The following is a 6000-nucleotide window of genomic DNA, read 5'->3' as shown; positions in this document are numbered from 1 at the left end:
TGAAGACTGGGGCTGGCCCCAAAATATCCCAAGGGGGCTGGAGGACAGAGCAAGGTGATAATTTCAGTTTTTAAGTTCATATGCATCCAGCAACATGGTTTATAGCCCAGCTGCAGCAGCTGTACCAGGGGCCAGTGAAATGCAGTGTGCCCCAGAGGGACCCAAAGGCAAACTGAGATGGGAGGTTTCCCTGGAGCACCGGGACCATGATGCTGGAGCAGATGTCTGCGGGTGGGAAAAGATCTGAAGCACCAGCAAAGCCATTGCATCTTCCAGTTGTCCTTCAAGGAGGGGAAAGTTTCTCTGGCACAGGGACAGAAAAAGGCATAGCCAGAGGGAAAGTCTGCTGAGGCTCCTCCAGGGAGGACTACGTCCGGGTAGCTGAAAGAACAAACATTGCAAAGGCACCTGGCAGCCACATTTCAGTCTGGCTTTGGAGAAATACAAGGGGTTTAACCATCATCTGAGAACAAAGTCTGAGCATTTCACCAGGGACAAGCGACCCAGCAGAAAATGCCTTAAGGTTCATATGAGTAATGGTCCCTTTTTGCACCTTCCCCATGAGGATCCCACATCCCAAATCTGCTTAAAACAAATCCCTGTGTTTTTTGCCATGGCAGAAGGGACACACGGGACCAGCGGCCCAACAGTGCAGATGGGACTTTGTGAGCCACATAAAACCCCGTGCCGATAAGACTCCTCTGCAGTCATTTGTTCTAAATGCCAGAATATGCTTCGGGAGCTCTGACATTTGGGGAATAAAAGCAAGCGATGACCAACTCCCCTCTCTTCATTAGCTCCTGTAATTGGCGTTACCTGCAGAAGGAAGCACAGCCGTCGTGCAGGGACCAGAACCTGCAAGCATTGGGTGAGAAAAGGTCCATTCGGGATCGGTTCAGTCACTGATGGGTGCAGCAGCTCACCCTTCTCTCCATCCCCTCCAGCAACAGCAACCCCTTGTTTCTCCTGCCTGCGGTGTGCTAAGGTATATATTAAAAAACTCCCCATTCAGCTCCCAGATAATAATAATGTGCTTTACTGCATTTATCACTGCTACTGAATACAGCTTTACACCTACTAATCACCATTTAATGTGCCCTTCACCTCGCTGAGGAGGGGTAACTGATCATTGCAAGTGGAAGTCAAATCTTCAACCAAGGTGGACTTCAAACCCAACCACCAGCTAAAAGGGGAGGGACACATTTCTGGATGTGTTTGATCCTGAATTACCATCTCTCTTCCTGCTACTAAATCTGCTTGTATCAGAGGAAACACTGAGCAGCCATAACTTCATGTTTCACCACGCACAGGGGGAACGTCAGCATCATGATCATTCAAGTCCAACCCAAACGCTCCCAAAAAATGTGGAAAATGTCCCATAGCCCCACAAAATTCATCATGAGCTCTATGAGTGACGCACAGTTGGACCTGAAAATGTTTGCTTGAGAATATCCAGACTTGGGGGACCTGCTTGACCCCACAAAGTCTTTAGAAGGGCGACCCAGTGGAGCCCAATCCTGCGAGGCCAGCACAGCCCTGAGCCCCCGGGCCACAGCCCCACCATATGCGGGGATGAACACCCAGGAGAACTGAGCTGGGCATCGATTTTGTGCCACCAGCTGCTGTGACACCTCACATCAAACATTGGGAAAGAGCAGGAGAAACATAACAGAGTTTTACAGCTCGTGTGAGCACACCTGTGTTGCAGACAAGATGCCATAAACCCAGGGCATAACTCCAGAGGATTTTCTGCTCTTCTAAGTCACAGACCATTTATTTGCCAGGGTTTGTATAGTGCTTACCCAGAGTATACACAATCAAAGCGGTGATAAACAATGCCTGCTCACACACAAGAAAAGTATATATCTGTGTTCCTAGATCTTCCAGAAAATCAGCTAAACAAAAGGTGGTCCTGAGCAAAGCTGAGCCCCCAGGGAGGAGCTGGCTGCTGGGTTTCACCTGCTGTTCAGAGCAAGGTGATGTTTTTCCCATCATTGCAAGGGAGTTAACAGAGAAGCAAAAAGTAATTAAGCCATCAGAAGGCACTGAAGATGTGTTAGGATCCCAGGTTAGGAGGGGATTTCTACAGCATACATGAAATCCTAGTTAAAATTCTCACATTTTCTACACAAAATCCCAATTCCGCAGAGTTTCTGCAAGCACAGGAGGAGGAGGATGGAAAAGAGCAAGGCAGAGCATGGCAAGGAGAGTGTGCTGAATAAGCAAAGCCCCCACTGCAAAGCATGAAGCTTTAACTGGAGGCAGGACTTCAGCTACACTCCATTGGATCACATCCAAGAAATCCCCGAATTTGGCACCGATTTCCCCTTGCAGAGCTCACCTACGAGCCCCTCCTGGCAGAGGGCTGGGGGAAGCATCACACTGGTGTTTTTAGAGTTGTTTTTATTCACCAACGCAAGCACGAGCTGTCAGTGCAACAAAAAGGGCCCCTCTCTCCCACGTGTCTTTACTCTGATGAAATATTAACTTTAAGCCACCATCACCGGCTCGATAAGCCTCCTTCTACCTGGTGGCAGAAGAAAACTATAAAAATCCACAGGCTGCGAAGGCAGCGACTCGACACAGCTGCAGGATAAAGCCAGACAGCTGAAGCTGCACAGAGGGAGAGGAGGGGCAGCTTCAGCCTCTCAAGGGATGCAAGATAAGGAATAACTCATTTTGTGTCCTACAAGTTATTTTCCCCCATGACAGAGCACAGGTGGTCACCCCTGCACCCCTCAGTATTTCAGCTCCCCTTTCTTCCCCCCTCCAAGCTCTTTTTTGGTTTTAAATTTTGGGGTTTTTTTCCCCAAAGATAACAGACCTGAGCTGGATGCAACTCCTCTGCAAATGCAGCAGACCTGATTTCTGTCCCTACCACCACCAACATCCCCTGCTGCTCAAAAAAGCAAGGAGAAACACGGTGCATATCCCAAAACAGCCCCAGCAAGTCCCAACAAGGGCTTCACAGCCTGACAAGAGCTCACCTGGAAAATCATGGGTGGGGGCACAGATACACACACACAAATGTGGGGTGATGCTCTTCCTCTGGGTGATTTTCAGCCACCATGGGATTAATGGCCCGCGGCTCATGTATCGACCCCGGTGCCACCTGTCCCATGGGAAGCATGCATGGAAAACCTGTGGGTTTCCCTTCAAGGTGTATAAAATCATCTGCTTCACAAGCTGCAAATACAACACACTCCCTCAGAGAATAAATACATTTTCCAAAGTCTCACACTTCTGGATTCCTCCTAATTACAAGAGTCTCCTGGACTCCACCATCAACAACAAGGCAGCAACCTGGAGTTTACTCAGCACAACATTATTTAAGACTTAACTGCAATAAAGTGCAATTCTAACTGATCTAGCCTCATAAGACCAAGATATTTGAGAACCGTAGCAGCTCTGTTGCAACTCTAGTCAGCACTCTGAACATACAATCATGGAATGGTTTGGGTTGGAAGGGACCTTAAAGATCATCCAGTGCCAACCCCCTGCCCCAGGCAGGGACACCTTCCACTAGCCCAGGTTGCCCAAAGCCCCGTCCAACCTGGCCTTGAACCCTTCCAGGGAGGGGGCAGCCACAGCTTCTCTGGGCAATCAGTGCTGTTAGAGAATGTAAATACACAGAGACTATTTGAGCTGAAATTATAATAAAATATTATACGTTGCTCAGCAAGCTGATGTCTCGACTACACTGGAAATCCTGCTAATGGGGAAGACATCAGTTTGATTTTTAAGTTTGTTTAAAGCAGTTTCAACACTAAACAAGTAAACATTTATAACTGAATAAATAGTTTTCAGTTTAGTCAAGGAGCATTCAGTGGATGTTGGCATAAATATTCAGTTATGGAAATTATTTGATTGAAATAGATTTTTACATGCCATAAATAAACATTGTCTGCGATGAACACACTCCCAACAAGCAGCACGAATTAGAGAGCCACTGATGCCTAATGCCAGTCTTTGAAAATGTTTTATTTAGAAGCACTTCTACTCACCACACAGCAAGCCAAATCCCATCTGCCTGGGGTTTCCTAGATGTTCATCTCACCACGTTATTAAACACTTGGAGAAGAAGTGTGGCTGATGGGCAGTGTGGTGGGTGCCCAGGGGGGCTCATCCAGGCACCGGGACGGGGCAGGTTTAGCAGAGGACTGTGCCAAAGAAGCAAATAAAATTGTACACCAGGAGTCTGCGACATGGGAACATCGCTGCAGAGCCAGCCTGTTTGGTGTTGGCCACCCGCAGAAACCAGGGGTGAGAAACCTGCGTGTTTTACCAAAATCTGCTGTGGTTTTGTTGCTAGCAGAGCTATGGCTGGATGCGAGCGCAGGAGCGATGCTCTCCCGTGAGCAGAGAGAATCATCCTAGCACTCAGCACAGCTTTTAGCCACATGAAGTGACACACAGACATGAGTAAGACTTTTCTAAAATATATTTATTAATAAACACCCTCAAGTTCAGGAGTATTTATGGTGCCAGCCTGAGTGGGGATAGCTCTGCACAATCTTGTAAAGCAGCAGATGAACTCAGCATTAAGTTGGAGGAAGTCAGGGATGACCTGACCAGGGATAAACAGCACTTTCCTGTTTGGGGTATGTTTTTAAGCTTTCTCTCCAAAATGACAGCACGTGCAGGACCAGAGCACAAGGCCGGCAGTGAAGCTGAGCCCAAAGCACAAAAACACAAAACCAGAAAGAAAGGCAAGAGCTGGAATTTCGGTTTGGATGTCACACCTGTGCCACCACCACAGTCACACAGGACCCGAGCAGCAGCGAGGAAAGGGGCAGAGCTATGGGCTGTGCCCCAATCCTGCCGTCCAGCAAGGATCCAAAACACGGAGATTTCTCAAAAGCAAGCGAGCACAGGACAAACTCGCTGCACGCTAGGGTTTACCGAGACACACCGTGTATTGCTGGGCACGGCTGCTCAGGCACATCCCGCTGCAGGACTGCTCTGCCCGAGCCTTCGCTGAGACGATGAAACTGCGGGCAGACTGTGCCATCTAGCTTCTTCAGACACAGACTGCTGGTTTTCTTGCGCACACCACTCAGCCCTACATGCTGAATCTGTGTGTGTTTCCAGGGATGGTAGAAACCCGCGTATCTTTGGGGTTGGAAATCTATACCCTGCCGCGAGCCTCTCCCCCGGCACAGACGGGGGAGCGGGTGGAGGGATGGACACTCTGGGTAAGACCCTGCCAAGGGTTGCTCTTGGAGAAAGCTTGCCTGGCTTTACACCTGAGCAACACCAAATGCCATCACCGGTGATCTGCAGAGCTGGCGTTGGGTGACCCACTGTTATGGAGGGTCTCAAATAAACAACCAACCGCCAAAACTTAAAAATTTGTTATTAACACAACTAACCAGCTCTCCTCAAATTACAGGTTTGAATGTCTGTGAGAGAACAGAACAACTTCCTAGGGTTTAACGACAACCCAAGATGCTCTATCACTCACCTCACAAGTGAGGGCTCTCAACCTCGAGGACTTGCTCAGGGCAGCGTCTCGACCCAAGGCACCTCAAGGAGTTTCCTTGGGCGGTGTCAGCGTGCTGCTCCAGGGGATGAAATCAAAATGACTCCCCAGGAGACTCCATTTATACCCAGGGTAAATCTGACCTGTAGTCAATAGCGGCTCCCATTGGCCAAAGGCCCCAACTACTGCAAAGCCCTGAGAACAAAAGCAATTAGTAGCTGCTACACTTTAGCAGCCAAGAAGCCCTATTTTCACTGGGTGGGTGCACCTGCCGCACCCACTGGTGTATCACAAACACGTCCACAGCTGCATGTGGGCAGTAACTGGACCTCATCCCACACCCACCCCAGACACCCCTTGCCTCTCCTCCTGGCTGACCCTCGTGCCACCTGACCGACGTCTGGCAGACCCGAGAGCCCAGGGCACTCATTTGGAGCAGCACCCAAAGCAACCACGGCTAAACGCTCTGTTTCTTTGCAAAACTTCCCAGCTCCCTTTCCCTCATCTTGGGGCTGGAG

The sequence above is a fragment of the Strix aluco genome, chromosome 4 (assembly GCF_031877795.1).
Source record: "Strix aluco isolate bStrAlu1 chromosome 4, bStrAlu1.hap1, whole genome shotgun sequence".
NCBI classification, from domain to species: Eukaryota; Metazoa; Chordata; class Aves; order Strigiformes; family Strigidae; genus Strix; species Strix aluco.
Note: the sequence above shows the minus strand (reverse complement) of the source record.